The 17,270-nt window shown below is 45.3% G+C and overlaps 1 long non-coding RNA gene across 2 annotated transcripts; it reads left to right on the forward strand.

Annotated features, from left to right (window-relative positions):
- The first annotated feature begins 937 nt into the window (after nt 1-937).
- LOC123099483 (uncharacterized) lies at nt 938-9,505 on the forward strand. Of its 2 annotated transcripts, XR_006448168.1 has the most exons (8): nt 938-1,458; nt 1,612-1,643; nt 1,755-1,842; nt 2,025-2,427; nt 2,509-2,644; nt 7,240-7,492; nt 8,268-8,452; nt 9,214-9,504. It is a non-coding gene; the product is annotated as an uncharacterized lncRNA (long non-coding RNA). The 2 variants fall into 2 exon arrangements; XR_006448167.1 differs by having other exon boundaries at nt 1,755-2,427; nt 9,214-9,505.
- The last annotated feature ends 7,765 nt before the right edge of the window (nt 9,506-17,270 follow it).

Raw genomic sequence — 17,270 nt, forward strand, 5'->3', positions numbered from 1 at the left:
TCGAGGAAGCACAGGGAATCATGTCCTGCGGTCGCGTCAATAATTTGGTCAATGCGAGGTAGTGGGAAGGGGTTCTTAGGGCAAGCCTTATTGAGGTCTTTGAAGTTGACACACAGGCGCCAAGATTTATCCTTCTTAGGTACCATGACCAGGTTTGCTAGCCAGTTTGGATGTTTGATCTCTCTGATAAACCCGGCTTCGAGTAGCTTGGCTAGCTCCTCCCCCATAGCCTATCGTTTGGGTTCAGAAAATTGGCGCAAAGTTCGTTTGACTGGTTTATATCCCTTCAGTATGTTGAGACTATGCTCGGCCAGTCTTCGTGGGATACCTGGCATATCCGAAGGGTGCCAGGCAAAAATGTCCCAGTTCTCATGCAGGAATGCACGTAATGCGGCGTCGACCGTCGGATCCAGCTGTGCCCCAATGAAAGCTGTCTTCTTGGGGTCCATCGGGTGGACTTGGAATTTGACTATTTCGTCTGCTGGCTTGAAGGAAGTGGACTTGGGTCTCTTATCGAGGATTATGTCGTCCCTATCCACTGTGGAACGTAGGGTGGTTAGTTCTTTGGCCACGAGGGCTTCGGATAAAGCCTCGAGGGCCAGAGAGGCGGTTTTGTTTTCAGCACGGAGTGCTATGTCCGGATCACTGGTGATAGTGATAAATCCATTGGGCCCGGGCATTTTGAGCTTCATATCTATCTATCTATCTATCTATCTATCTATATCTATCTATACCTATACCTACCTATACTAATTCGTCACTTCCTAAAAATTCCCATGTTAATTAGTAATTACCGGCCGTCCATCTTATGGGGCCGAGTTATAACGGTGCAGATCGATCAATATAATCCATCTAAGAAAAAAAAGCAACATAGCAATCTAAACAACCTCTCAAAAAGAAAAATCTACCGTGCTGCTATAGAACATCAGATCCATCTAAAAAACAACATATCTCTGTTGTAGAAAACCAATCTAGGCAACCTCTCAAATAAATAAAAAACAATCTACCGTGCTCATATAGAAAATCAGGATCGATCTTTCCCTAAAGAAGCCTCGCACAATATTTTTCTCCGTCTTCGAATCCCCTCCTTCTCTTCCACGACGTCCACCTCCGCTCGATCTTTTGCTATATATTCTAGGTAGAAGCCAGCGCAAAAGTGCCCTCCCTCACCCCGCTCGATGACTTGCTCCCTCCAGACTTGATGCGCTGGTACAATCTCGGCTGCAGACCCTGGCAGGAGATTGTCCTCCTGATATACTACGTAGTCTCCATCCGCATGGGAACGGCTCTGCCACATCGCAGGTAGATCAAAGGCACATCTCCCGTTTGGATGGCAAGCCCAAGCCAGCAGCTGCCACCTCTAGCGGATCATGTCACCGGCCTATGGGATAGACTCCCTGCATGCAAATTGGTGGTTCATGGACGTATATATCCAAGAGGCGCTACAGAATCTCTTATGTATGTAACTTTTTCTGATTGGTTTGTTATTCTTCTGATAGGTCTAGAGAGCACGTTAATGTCTCTCCTCATCTTTTGCCTTCTAATTCGGATCTTGATATGTGTCCTCTTGGTTTCTTTACCCGTTCTCACTTGGGTGAGATACATCTGCAGAAGACGGATTGATATGCATGGAGGAACTACAAGTAGGTCGAACCAGTTTGATTAGAAGACCAATTAATTTATATCTGTTTCGGCTACCTGCCAAGGCCACACAAAAAACAAACATTGATTTGATGTGTCCACGTGACCTGCAGGTTTGATCAGCACCGGACCATGTGTCATGCACAACGAGTCGCGGATTCAACATGTGCCCGGGACTGAACAAACAAGTACCAGCAGCAGGTCAGCATTGTGCGCTCGGCCGTACTTACGGGTAGTGTCAGCCATGACTTGAATTGTGATCTTCAGAATTAGCCAATTTAATTTTCGATAAATTCAGACTTAGCCAATAGACGGGCCTTTCAACCCGCCTGAACGTACATGATACAACTGATCTAGGGTGGTGTACACATGAGCGTTCACAGGACGCCCATGTTCTTGATTACGCAGATGTTCATTATCCTAATGGTGGTCTTTATACCCATGGAGACTGGACAAATTTCGAATGACTGCAAGAGTTCAAGATCAACAAGGATGTCAGCCATATAAACCATGCCTAAATCGACCAAACCGGTAGCAGGGGCGGCTGTAATGAAGTCAGACATACCATGTTAGGCAAAAGTTTTCTGAATCCGTTTTAAATTTTCTTAGTGTTAATATTGGTAGAATAATTAAGACTCGGGACAACATAGTAAGATACACTCTCACATCCTTCCAACATGCTGTTTTGATGTCTACCGAGAAAGAGGCAACAAGGACTAGGGATTAAATGATGTCTACCGCCGATTGAAAACATGTGAATGTGACATGGATTGACATGGAAATGAGGTATTAAAAATTCCGTTTTCTCATAATTGCAAACGGATGAGTGGGCTTTTCATTCCTGATTTTTTTTAATGGCTAATGTAGGGTGGAAGAAAAAACGAGAATGAGCATTATAGCCACATGGTTACTTGGTGGAGCATGGTCCTCAGACGAACATGGCTAACTGATGTTCGTGAGTACGCATGGTAAATGCCTTGAAAGTAAACAACATGGCAACAAGGTGATTGGATTTTCCATATCTTATGTCCGTGAGTTACCAACGACATTGAGACCAGATTTATTTCAATCTAAGAGGCAACATGCTCCAGATTATATCATTATTAATTATGTGCTAACACACAAGTTTCCTGTAGGGTATTATCTATTAAAGCTTTTTTTACAAAGTTGTCCAAATTCTCTGTGACCTTAATTTTTATTTTGAAGGGAGATAGAACAAAGATTGATTCAGAATTTGTAACACAATTATAAATATGTTAATGTATACGTAAAATTATTTTTAGTAACATCTTTTAGAGACATAATATTCACACTGTGTATACACATTTACAAAAGTACGACATAAAGCAATTTTCATATTTGCTCTCTATTTTTTAGACATATAATCAAAATAGTTAATAGAAAGATCAAAAACAGATCAAAAACTGCAGATTATAAGTCAAGTGAGAGCTCAGACCAAATTGTTTTATAGTGTACATTGAAATGGAAGACCAATGTGCTACAACATGACATGTATGCATTAAATATACAATTAATTATTATTTTCAATGTTGCAAATTACCAGCCCTAAAAAATTATGCATTCAGTTGTTATATGTATGGATGCCAAAGATAGGGCATGTCTCAAATAACTATGTTCGAAGACATGCATTCCAATGGCACATGTTGGAATAACAAACACATTCTAACAATTCAATTGGCATAGATAAAGCAATAACATACAGTGCGTAATGCATAAAAAATTACAAGACAACAGAGAGATGAGAATTAAAAAACATAGTTACAGTCCACACATATATCATTTAATCAAGGTGACTATTGTTGGAAATATTCTGTACAAAATAAAAGAGTATAACTCCATACCTCAAAGACATATTTATGAAGTTTTTTCTCTATTTCTTACTAGCCCGTGCGTATGCACGGGTAGACGACTAGTACCTGTAATGGGGTACGGCTTGGAAGCGTGTGAATGCATCTCGCCCCAGCAGGGTGTGATACCCGCTGTTGAAAGGCACCACATGGAAGGGTAACTCTTTGGACCTATAGTTTTCCGGCGTGCCGAATACCACGTCGAGTTGGATTTTCCCCGAACATCTTGCTTCCCGACTAGGGATAATACTGCGAAAGGTTGTGTTACTTTGCTTAATGCGACTCCTGTTCGTTTGCATTTTATTGAGCGTGTCCTCGTAGATGAGGTTCAGTCCGCTACCGCCGTCCATTAGCACTTTAGTGAGCCGAAAGCCGTCTACGATTGGGTTTAGGACCAAAGCAGCTGGTGCCCGGACTGAGCGGGATCTTGGTTCGTCATCGGCGTTGAAAGTGATCGCCGTATCATTCCAAGGATTTACTTTGAGATACTTGTCCTCCGAAGAGTAGTTCTCTGGGGTGTCGTTGGTGAGGATACCCTCGCCGCTCTTGGCCACTTGCCGGAGTATCCAACATGCTCGAAGGCTATGCGTTGGTTCGTTGTTCGGCGTCATGTGAATTTGACAGGGCTTGTCGAGCCATTCCTCGAGGACAGTTCTATGCCCCGTAAAGGGCTTGATTTTCTTGTCCACGGGATGATGATTAGGTGCTCCACGAGGGTGCATCCTCTTTGCCCGTCCGGGAGATGGTCTAAAGGCCTGTGGTTCCGAGCGGGTTGTCTGGGTTTTTCAGGCGCTTTCCATTGCGCAGTACTTCTGTACTATGTGTGCCAAATCTGTAAAGTGCAGTACGCGACGGCGGTTGAGGGAATTAAGGATTCCCTCATCCGTGCAATTGTTGCAAAATACCGAGATCGCGTCGTCGTCGCAGCAATCTTTGATCTTGTTTTTAACAAGAAGGAATCTGGCCCAAAAGTGGTGGACTGTTTCCTGAGGCTGCTATCGTACGTACATTAAGTCGCATATATCCGGAGGACCGGAATTTCTTGGGGAATATTGCTTGTGGTGGGTGGGCGGGATTAAATCCAAACCCTGACCCGCTATGAAGTCCGGATTCTGAAGAATTTCCGAAGTTACCAGCCCGGGCTCCATAGCGTCCGGTGAGTTTTTGGGCTCTATGCCTAATTTTATGTTCGGAGGATAGGAAGTGTCCTCCCGAAGATGGGTGTCCGGCTCTTCGAGCTCGGAAATCCGAACATACTTTGTCCTCAACGTAGGAGGAGAGTTATCGTCAGCTTGAGTCCTCGACAACTGCCACCTGATGGGTGATCTGCGGAGATTTGATTTCTCTCTGATCGGGTTTAAGCTCAATCCGATCATAGTCGGTTGCGACCCCCAGGTCGGCGATGCGATCTAGCAGTTCGTTTAGGGCCGATACATCTGCCGGATCCATCTTGTCAGAGTATTCAGGGCCGATGCGGAGATGATTTTTGGTGACAGGCTGGGCTGCCTTTGGCTTAATGGCTGAACAAGCGCCCATGGTGTAGCTGCTGAGCCGGAGGGTTTGCCCCAAAGCTATGGTTTCTCCGGAAGGCTGTCCTTGATGACAAGGCGAGCCATCAACCCTTCTGTCGATGGCACAGAGGAACTCTCAGTGAAAGCACCAATGTTGGTGTCAAAACCGACGGATCTCGGGTAGGGGGTCCGGAACTGTGCGTCTAAGGATCGAAGGTAACAGGAGGCAGGGGACATGATGTTTACCAAGGTTCGGGCCCTCTTAATGGAGGTAATACTCTACTTCCTGCTTGATTGACTTTGATGAGTATAGGGGTTACAAGAGTTGATCTACCTCGAGATCGTAATGGCTAAACCCTAGACGTCTAGCCTGTATGATTATGATTGCCCCTACGGACTAAACCCTCCGGTTTATATAAGACACCGGAGGGGGCTAGGGCTATACAAAGTCGGTTTTACAAAGGAAGGAAACTACACATCCGGATGCCAAGCTAGTTATCCACGCAAAGGAGTGTCCCATCTGGACACGGGAAAAGGCCTTCTGTTTTATATCTTCACGGCCTGTCAGTCCGGCCCATGTCACATAGGCCGGCTCCCCGAGGACCCCATAATCCAGGACTCCCTCAGTTATATTTACAAGGTCCTAGCGCCTCCGATCAGTGGACATCCCAAGAGGCGGGCAGGACTACTCGCAGCCCATGTGCCCCAGCTTGCGCCCAACATTTGGCCTCGTCTTTAATTAATCCTGTCACTATCGCATCTATCGAGGGTCTTGCATTGTCGAAGACGCATTCGTTCCTCTGTTTCCAGATCATCCAGGGGACGAGCAGTGTGATCGATTGCAGAGCTTTGCATAGTGCTGGAGGGGTTTGCGCCTTAGCCCGCAGCCACCAGTCCATCAAGGTGGGTTCATTGGCTGGTGTTTGGGCACGGATGTGCGCCCAGTCCAGGATGATGTGCCAGGTCTGCTTAGCAAATGGGCACGCTAGTAGCAGGTGTTGCATGGTCTCCGGGTCTTGGTCGCAAAGGAGGCACCTAGGGTGCTGCTGCAGGCCGCGGCTGGCCAGTCTCGACGCCGTCCAACAACGGTCCCGGGAGGCAAGCCAGTGGAAGAGTTTGACGCGGGGTGGCGCCCAGCTCTTCCAAGTTAGCTTCCACGAGTAGCAGCGTGTAGATCCCTGGAAGGTGGCCACGTAGCAAGATTGGGCTGAGTATGTGGCGCTTGCTGTCCATCTCCAAAGCAGTCGGTCGGGTTCTTCCGAGAGGGTGAAATGCTGTATCGTTTGCCATAGCATCAGGTACTGGCCAATCTCATGTATCCCGATGGTTCCTTGGATATCACGGGCCCAGTTGTTCCCGTCGTGTCCGTTTGCCACTGTTCTCATCTTGCGTCGCTGCATGGGGATGCATTGGTATAGCATGCGGGCTATCTCGCGGACTGATTGGTACGTAGTGATAGTTAGTTGCTAACTCAATCCTAAAAGTGGGGTGCATTTATCTTTCTACTTTTCTTCCGTAATAAAGCATTAACATGTACCAAATGTTTTCTTCTTTTATAATCACCCTAATGTCCAAATAATATATTTGGTGTGTGAGTTTTAGTCAAGCTTGACAAAATATGTGCTGACAATACAAATTGTGAAGCCGCTTTTAGCATGGTCTTTTGTAAACTTCCCAGAATTGTATAATTTACTTTTCCCCAGCCTCTATGAACAGAACGGGCAAGAGTAATCTTCCTACAGCCAGGTGGGAGTTCCGACTTCAAATTCTTATTAGTGAAGTAACAACAAAGTGAGGATATAAAGCTGAAGGGCCGAAAGGGATAACAACAATTGTAGGCAAGCAAGAAGAATGTGACTTGAATGTAGGCTTCTTTTTTCCTTAAATGAGTTGCAATAAACTTAGTAATGACTGAATTCTTTTATACTGCACAGCAGATTTAGTATTCACAATTATTTTCACGAGCCCAAGAATAGTTCACTTCAGGGTCTTGTACATCTAGGAGAGCTGGTTGTATCTCTTTTTTCTGTTATTGTTGGAGGAGATGAAAGATTCTTTGTCAGATTCCTTTGCTCTCACATTAGCTTGCAAATAGAGATCTTGGCCAGATAATAAATTTTTTTCTCCTATTACAGTGTACAATATATGATTGATTTTTTTTCACTTTGCACTATTTTATAGAAGTGTGTTGTTAATGCCCTTTTTATTCGGTCTTGCAGCTATTTTGTGTTACTGTTTCTATATATATATATATACTGGGGGGATGTTGACAAAGAATGCATCCGTCCCTTCCTTTTATATGGGTGTATGCTCAAGACAAGACAACATAAAAATGCCTTGGTCGAGGTCGGCATCTCCGGCAAGGTCTCCACAGTAGGGAGGGCTCGACAATCGCTCTCCAGTTATTTCCCACGTATCTCCTTCAGATATGATCAATTTGGCATGAGCATGCGTTCAGTCGGAATGAGTAAGGTGGATTTCTGTCTATTGTTGTTCTTGTGTTGCTTTCTCTTATCTCATGGTTGCTTCAGGAAAATGCCTCAATTAATTAGTGACGATGGTGGCAGCCACAAGCACACATATGTCGCTTCAAGGCACTGAATTGTGTGTTCTGAACTTACATTAGATCTTCATAGACTGTATGCTTTTCTTTTGAGACATCTTAATCCTTTCGATTAATCACATTGCTGTACTGACGATACTTGGGTATTCTATAAATGTGCCATTGCAAGCTACTAGAGAAGATTTGTTAAAAACAGTACCCCAACAGAGAGAGCCGTAGGTTTAGGTTTCACTTATGGCAGTTGATGTGCTATGTTTGTTGATGTGCATTCATTTCATGCTATGCATGCTCTCTATTGATATAACATCTCCATTTCTATTATTTACATAATTCTTTGCTAACAATTTGAATATATTTTTTCCATTGATAGAGATTTACTGATGAATGATCAGTTTCTGCATGCTTTTGATCACTCCATCTCCCTTTTTGTATTATTTACATTCTTTGCTAACGGTTCAAATATAGCTTCTCCGGCCAAACTCATATATGATTCGATGTTGTATATTTTTTAACTGATAGGAGTATATGTTAATGCAAGGTTACCATACTCACCTCACTTTTTTGAAGAACTTGCACTAATTATATGGATTGCTAACTTCTTCATGATATCATTGTGCTTTGGATCGTTGTAGCTTCCAAGCAATTATATATTTATATCACCATTTCTATATCATTTGCATGCAGAGTCTAGAGCCTTATAGGATCCCTGCATCATGTAAAGAGGAGCTGATGATTTAGAAGAGGAGTGGCAAAGATCTCCTTCATGCCCCTACCTCATCTGCCCTTCTGCTACTGTAACCCCTCATGTCACGTCTCCTTTTTTATCAACTCCAACATTCATTCTGTGCTCCAGCAGCCACAACCTGCAGGTATCCCCTTTCTTCTATGTTGCTCTGTGCCCGCTTTGCATGAGTGCTTACTATGTGATCTTGGACGACGGATGCCATTGCCAGCATAGTCATTTATTTATTTCATTTCCAGCCTCTGTTGACTACAGTGTAGCCATGCATTAGCTATTAGAAGCTACCTCTTCCAATTGCATGCATCCTTTGGTTTAGCACTGCTAAAGATTCAATACTTATGTTCCTACTCACATCAGTTTAGTGCTGCAAGTGGAAAATTGGGCCTAAATCTCGCTCTTTGGGTAGGGAATGGTTGAACATTTATGCTTTGAACTATAGTGAAACTTGGGGATTTTTTTGTTAAAAAATAACTTGAAACTACCTCCCCACATGTTTCATTATTTTCACCCATTGTGGACTCATCACGTACTAACAAACTTCCTTTTGTGATTATGCAAATCATGATTTAATTACCTTTTTCACTGCATGTTTTGCATCTGCTTTCGTTAAATACCATGTTTTCTCCAATGTTTGCTTCCTGGTCTTCTCAGCATTAGCACAGATTGAATGCTTATGAAGGATTTTTGTGGCGATTGTGGTGAATAACTAAATGCTTAAATGTGTCCTCTTACTCTTTTATATTCTTTTATTTATGTTGAAGAAACTATGTAGTATACAGATTACTATTATCCAAATTGATTATCATTAAGATATGCCAAATTGTTTTCACCTTATCCATGAGACACACTATAAGAATAATTTAGCTAACATGATACGTTCTTCAACAGATTGGTATGTCGCAGCATGCAGTACGAACCGACATGCAAGCAAATCAGATGAAGACGCTCGGAGGAAGCTATACATCTAATAGTCAACCATTTAGTTTACTACTGTATTAATGCAGAATGAAAGGAATGTAAATAAGTTAGCTGGGACAACCACTATGGCCTACTTTTGGTATATGAACCACAATGCTTTAGGCTTTTGATGCTACATTATATGAACCTATAATAGGAATCATCACTGTGAGAAGCTGCAAGGCCAGTGTCTTGCCTCTTCCTGAAGTAGCACATGAATATTTGTGTTTCTTTAGGTATAACATGCTACATTTTCAGTGGCATGCTCAAAAGATGTAGTCAACTAAACCATTACTATTAGTAATTGTTTGCTTCCTCATGTTTCTTTGAGAGATCCCAATGTTGAATCAGTGGTCTCAATAATGCCTTTTATGTGTTTGTTGTTACCTTACCTTTGCTTCATGTGTATACTATCGGGTTGGATAGAACTGGACCGGGTGGGGTGCGGCAAGCCGCACTTCCTATCTAGTTAGCATGCATGGGAGTTGTGCAAGGGAGCCATCATGTGATTACCAGAAGATTTTATTTGGTTGAAATTGCTATTAGTACATATAAGGGTGTACCACGTTAGGTTTTGTTTGTGTATTTGGACATCACGTGAGGAAAGCTCAGATAATTTTTCGCAAGGTCAGCCGTACAAAGAACAATGGTGCCATCGGGTACAAGATTTGAGGTGGAGAAGTTTACGGAACTAAAAACCTTGGGTTATGGCAAACATGGATGAAAGATTTGTTGGCACAACAGAGATGCTTGAAGGCGTTGCGGGAAGCCAAGCCAGCTAAGATGGAAATATTATGTGATGGATGGAAATTTGCGGAAGATGATTTGGGAGCCTGGGTCGGACTAGATAGTCTGATGGATCGACGCAAGTCGGTTGAAACAGAAGACGGTGGTGGGATCGGCGACAGGACATAGGAGCGTGATGCTGATGGTGACCGACTTCTAGGGCGTGGAAACACGTGGCGCATGTCTGAGGGCTTGTACGGCTTCGACAAGACTATGGCGCAGGGTTGATTCAAGGCGGATCACATGTGAGCTTGAATTCGACGGGGCGCGTGGGTGGACTGATCATCTACCATGGAGACATGTTGAAGGTGGAGCTGGAGTCTGGAGGACTTCACTCGGTGCTGATTGAGGGGCTACGGCGTAAGTGCATAGGGAGTCGAAGCCTATTCAGCAGGGGAAAAAGCGAGTGACATGTAATTCAGACTGGAGCCCAGTGGTCTGATGGAAGCGTGAAACTCGTCATCGGTCGGTGATGATCGATGGTACTCTGCAGTGGGGGTTGAGTGGTGTGGGATCGCGACCATTTGAGACTCGACCAGGACAGCGGAGGCTCGATAGTAATAGCGGCAAGGCGTGCGGTACGCACGGGGCATGGAGACGTGCCAGGGCTCTGGTGGTCATACATGTGGTGAGGCAACTGCAAATTTTACTCGGGATGAGTACAAACAATGGTGAAATTCCTTCATGTTTCAGACAGGCGGTCAAGAAAGGAGCGGTGATGTTGAGTTTAGGTAACTCTTATGTGTGACACCCAATATGTGAGTTGTTCACTTTCACGAGTGTGTAATGGTGTTGGACGGATACTCTGGAAGTTGGGAGCACAAACTAGAGTAACAAGGAACTTAATTTTGCTTGAGTGTTGACCGTGGTCAAGAAAAGAAGGGACTACAAGTTGTAGGTGGAGTCATATGGAGTCTTTGGAGTAGCAGCGGTGCTCACAGGATAAGCTCAAGTCCAATGTACATGGAAGTTTGATGCATTGATGAAATCAAGGTGGTGGAGAATATTCGCCAAGGTGGAGTCTGTTAGAGTTATGTCGAATATAGTGTACAAGGTAGGTTACAATTGGACTTGTAGTTGTATTGTGTTTAGATAGGATATCAAGTCGTGTCCAAGTAGGACACTTGTATCCAAGGACTCTCATATATAGCGGGGGTAGACACACGACGTAACCTATGCCAACATAATAGCATAGGAACGCAGGGGAAGCCGGCGGCATGTGCCGGCGTCCAGGGCGACCGGGTGCGGTATTGTGATGGTGTCACTGGGAGGAGCGCCTGCAATCAAGCCCCGAGGATGTAGCCATATCGGTGAACCTCGTTAACAAATCTCGGTGTCGTGTTCGTGTGATTGCTTGGTCCTCGGATGATCGATGGTGACCTCGGATTTATTCTAACATGGTTGACTCCCGGTCTTCGGACGCCGAAGTTGCATTCAGGCTTGAAGCCGGGTCCGAGGTAAGCAAGGTGAGTCCGGCCAAGGTGGACTCCCGGTCTTCGGACGCCGAATTCGAATCCAGGCTTGAAGCCGGACCCAAGGTAAGGGCGACTCAGGGACCGGGTCGGAAAGAGATCCCGAGGTCAAAGCTTCGGGGTTTTCGGGCGCCTCAGGCAAGGCTGAGAACTCGGTGAAGATAAGATCGCCCCAAGCATCAATGACATACTCTAGGTTGCCGAACCCGATCTCGTGCTCAGGGGCGAAATTGGCGACCTGGTCGAGGTGGCCGGCCGAGTTGGCGTGCAAAAAAATGCCGCCGAACGCGAAGAGCTGGCCGGGGACAAAGATGTTACCGATGTTGATGCCCTCTCCGATGATCTGGCGAGCCATCGATCCTTTTGGCGATCTCACAACGGAACTCTCAACGAAAGCACCAGTGTCGGTGTCAAAACCGGCGGATCTTGGGTACGGGGTCCCGAGCTGTGGATCTTGGATCAATGGGTAACAAGGGACGAAGGAGATGATGTTTACCCAGGTTCGGGCCCTCTCGAAGAGGTAAAACCCTACGTCCTGCTTGATTGTATTGAAGTGTATAGGATGGTTACAGAGTCGATCTACCACGAGATCAGATGAACTAAATGAAGGAAATATGTGTTGGAAATATGCCCTAGAGGCAATAATAAAATGGTTATTATTATATTTCCATGTTCATGATAATTGTCTATTGTTCATGCTATAATTGTATTAACCGGAAACTGTAATACATAGACCACAACATGTCCCTAGTGAGCCTCTAGTTGACTAGCTCATTGATCAATAGATGGTTGTGGTTTCCTGACCATGGACATTGTAGGGAGTTATTTCTTTCTTAAAGGAAGGCTCTCTGCTCCACTAGGTGACGATTCAATGGTTCTATTCATCCTATTCCTAGGTCGATCCGTTAACTTGGGTTTTGTTTACCAGTTGGTTAGGTCAACTTGTGGCATAGCTGTATTGGACGCGATACGGTGAACGAGTCCCTTTTTGCTTTCCGATACTTTCTTGAAGGAATAGCATCTGAGTACAATAGTGTAGAGTTCCCCACACTAAACATTGCAAAGAGTCTAAAAGAGGTGAAAGAGCTATAAAGAACTAAGGAAGAAGCCATTTGTAGCACTAAGAGGAAGATGTCTCACCGAAAACTTTGTGAAAATACTTCTACGAGAAGGTTTTATTGAAAATGTTTGAAAACCATAGGGAAAGTAACAAATCTTTCTTGGCACGTGCCCCTGCTCCTGGTCTTCGAACTAGTCATTAATGGTCGGCAACATAGGTACCCTTTCTTGGTATGCGTTGTGAACACTTTCATTTTTAGCGTCTCATCTTCTCTGGAGAAGCTCAAATCGAACGGATAGAGCAGATGGTCCAACTACATAACTTCTTCTTTTTCATTACTTCCATGGTCGTGCCCCGTGGCACGGCAGCACCCGTACTAATGAAATGGTTCTGCAGAAGGTGTCCTTCAGGAGAGATGCTGGGCTCTAGATATGCGAGTGAGATACCCGCCCTCGGTCATGACCTGGGTTGAAGAAGGAATCTATGTTCTTGGAAGCAAAGAAAGAACTCCGGTATTCCGACCTTATCTTTTTGCTCCCCTAGATGTCCAGTCAACTGCTGCGCCTCAACGCATTTCGGGGAGAACCAGCTAGCTTTGGGTTACCTTTTTGGAAAGCGGATAGGGATCGGGTAAATTAGAGAATAGACAGACGTCCGTTGGCATTTCAGCCTTTCTTCTCCTTTCAGGGCCTATCCGAAAGAGAATCCAGTACCTCTTGGTCCTAATATCAGAATAGGACGCGCAACAATGGAACAACAAGAGCAAGACCGCTCCAAACTAAATCACAGTAGAAGTTATGGCCACTCAGGCTGGACCAAAATAGCAAGCGGATGAGTTTCACGCGCTCTAAGCCCGGCCCGCGCGCAGTTAGGAGGATTGGCCGCTATCTGAGCGGTACCACCATGGATCGAAATGCCAAAGGGGAAAAATGGTGGAAAAGCTTCTCAAGGCCTCGTCCTCCTCACCGCGCAAGCATGGGAAGTGCCCAGATCGTTACGCCTTTCGTGCGGGTCGGAACTTACCCGACAAGGAATTTCGCTAACTTAGGACCGTTATAGTTACGGCCGCCGTTCACCGGGGCTTCGGTCGCCAGCTTCCCTGTCATTAGTTCACCAACTTCCTTGACCTTTCGGCACTGGGCAGGCGTCAGCCCCCATACATGGTCTTACGACTTTGCGGAGACCTGTGTTTTTGGTAAACAGTCGCCCGGGCCTGGTCACTGCGGCCCCCTTTTGTGAGGGGGCACCCCTTCTCCCGAAGTTACGGGGCTATTTTGCCGAGTTACTTGGGAATTCCGGATCGTAGAAAGGGAAGATCTAAATATGGTGCAGAAAGACCTAAATCGAAATGAATGGAAGATGCCTCTGGAACTTTTTGGTTCTTTTTTGGGGGCGATATGGAAGCAGCTAGCTCCCTTTCCCTTATTGTGCGCCTTGTGAGCACGTTTGGATCCACGAAGGCAATCGCTCGGATCTTCCCCTAACCCAACCCAGGAACGGACCGGAGGGAACCGCAGCATGAGGAATGTCCGCGTCTCGTCACAAGGCTCCTCTGTGTAAATAGCCTAATATGGGTTCACAATCAATAACATCCTCACCATCGAGAGTAACGATCAGTCGAAGAGGCATGTGGGATTCTATCAAAAGAGGAAAAGATACTGCTATCGCTATGCTCATATCTCCCTTCCCTCCTCCAGGTGAGAAGCTGGTATTTTGGATATCGTGGAGGTAACTGACGATGAATTCGTCTCTTGCCTCACCGATCTGAACACGGAGTTTCCGGCCCTATGTCTCTTATCCCTAGGAGGCCTTCCTCCACTAGCAGGTTTGTTGAGGAGGAAGACCTGGATAGGGAGCCAGTTACGAATAAACCTGGGATAGTTGCCCGCCTTGGAGGGGTCGTAGCGAAAGCTCCGAAGTCCACTTCTTTATCAACTTGAATTCATAAGGAGACCGAACTCTATTCATGCTCAAGTGAACCATGGGTGATGATATTCCGCTGTTCTGAAATCAAATAGGAAACGGATGGCGCTTGAGTTTTTGATCTCGTCATGAGAAACTATTCCTCCTCCTTTATTAAGGGGAATTCCTCCTAACGTCGGAAACTCTATTTATTTGGGATCGGTCTCCTCGATTGTTCCCTCAAGTGATCGATCACTCCTTGTCAACCTTGAATTTGTATGTCGTTGATAATGGATCACATCATTAGGAGAATGATGTGATGGACAAGACCCAATCCTAAGCATATCACAATATCGTGTAGTTCGTTTGCTAGAGCTTTTCTAATGTCAAGTATCATTTCCTTAGACCATTAGATTGTGCAACTCCCGGATACCGTAGGAATGCTTTGGGTGTATCAAACGTCACAACGTAACTGGGAGACTATAAAGGTGCACTACAGGTATCTCCGAAAGTGTCTGTTGGGTTGGCACGAATCGAGACTGGGATTTGTCACTCCGCGAGAGGTATCTCTGGGCCCACTCGGTAATGCATCACCATAATGAACTCAATGTGACTAAGGAGTTAGCCATGGGATCATGCGTTACGAAACGATTAAAGAGACTTGTCGGTAACGAGATTGAACAAGGTATAGGGATACCGACGATCGAATCTCGGGCAAGTAACATACCGATGGACAAATGGAATTGTATACGGGATTGATTGAATCCCCGACATCGTGGTTCATCCAATGAGATCATCGTGGAACATGTGGGAGCCAATATGGGTATCTAGATCCCGCTATTGGTTATTGGCCGAAGAGGCATCTCGGTCATGTCTGCATGGTTCCCGAACCCGTAGGGTCTACACACTTAAGGTTCGGTGATGCTAGAGTTGTAATGGGAATTGTATGTGGTTACTGAAAGTTATTCGGAGTCTCGGATGAGATCCCGGACGTCACGAGGAGTTCCGGAATGGTCCGGAGGTTAAGATTTATATATGGGATGTCCTATTTTGTCTACCGGAAAATGTTAGGGATTTTTCGGTATTGTACCGGGAAGGTTCTAAAAGGTTCTGGAGTGGGGCCCACCTGCATGGGGGGACCCACATGAACGTGGGTAGTGGGGGCAAGGCCCCACACCCCTGGTCAAGGCGCACCAAGATCCCCCCTTAGAATGAATAAGATCATATCCCGAAGGGATAAGATCAAGATCCCTAAAAAGGGGGATAACAATCGATGGGGAAGGGAAAGGATGGGATTTCTTTCCTCCCACCTTTGCCAACGCCCCAATGGACTTGGAGGGCAAGAAACCAGCCCCCTCCACCCCTATATATAGTGGGGAGGTGCTACCTCTTGAGCACTGCGTTGGTTTTCCCTTAAAGAGGAAAGGGTGATGCATCAAAGTAGCGTAAGTATTTCCCTCAGTTTTTGAGAACCAAGGTATCAATCCAGTAGGAGGCTCCTCACAAGTCCCTCGCACCTACACAAACAAACAAGAACCTCACAACCAACGCGACGAAGGGATTGTCAATCCCTTCATGGTAACTTGCGAAAGTGAGATCTGATAGAGATAATAAGATAAGATAAATATTTTTGGTATTTTTATGATATAGATTGAAAAGTAAAGATTGCAAAATAAAGTAGATTGGAAACTTATATGATAAAAGATAGACCCGGGGGCCATAGGTTTCACTAGTGGCTTCTCTCAAGATAGCATAAGTATTATGGTGGTTGAACAAATTACTGTCGAGCAATTGATAGAAAAGTGCATAGTTATGAGAATATCTAGGCATGATCATGTATATAGGCATCACGTCCGCGACAAGTAGACCGACTCCTGCCTGCATCTACTACTATTACTCCACACATCGACCGCTATCCAGCATGCATCTAGAGTATTAAGTTCATAAGAACAGAGTAACGCATTAAGAAAGATGACATGATGTAGAGGGATAAACTCAAGCAATATGATATAAACCCCATCTTTTTATCCTCGATGGCAACAATACAATACGTGCCTTGCTGCCCCTGCTGTCACTGGGAAAGGACACCGCAAGATTGAACCCAAAGCTAAGCACTTCTCCCATTGCAAGCAAGATCAATCTAGTAGGCCAAACCAAACTGATATTTGAAGAGACTTGCAAAGATAACAAATCATACAGAAAAGAATTCAAAGGAGATTCAAATATTTCTCATAGATAAACTTGATCATACACCCACAATTCATCGGATCTCGACAAACACATCGCAAAAAGAGTTACATAGAATAGATTTCCAAGAAGATTGAGGAGAACTTTGTATTGAGATTAAAGGAGAGAGAAGAAGCCATCTAGCTAATAACTATGGACCCGAAGGTCTGTGGTAAACTACTCACAACTCATCGGAGAGGCTATGGTGTTGATGTCGAAGCCCTCCGTGGTCAATTCCCCCTCCGGCGGAGCGCCGGCGAAGGCTCCAAGATGGGATCTCGCGGATACAGAAGGTTGCGGCGGTGGAAATAGGGTTTCGTGGTGCTCCTGGATGTTTTGGGGGTACAGAGGTATATATAGGCGAAGAGGTCGGTCAGGGGAGCCTCGAGGGGCCCACGAGGGTGGGGGCGCGCCCACCCCCCTAGGGCGCGCCTTGCACCCTCGTGGCCGCCTCCGCTGCTTCTTGACGTCCACTCCAAGTCTCCTGGATTGTGTTTGCTCCGAAAAGATCGCTCCCAAAGGTTTCATTCCGTTTGGACTCC

The sequence above is a fragment of the Triticum aestivum genome, chromosome 4D (genome assembly GCF_018294505.1).
Source record: "Triticum aestivum cultivar Chinese Spring chromosome 4D, IWGSC CS RefSeq v2.1, whole genome shotgun sequence".
Classification (NCBI taxonomy): Eukaryota; Viridiplantae; Streptophyta; class Magnoliopsida; order Poales; family Poaceae; genus Triticum; species Triticum aestivum.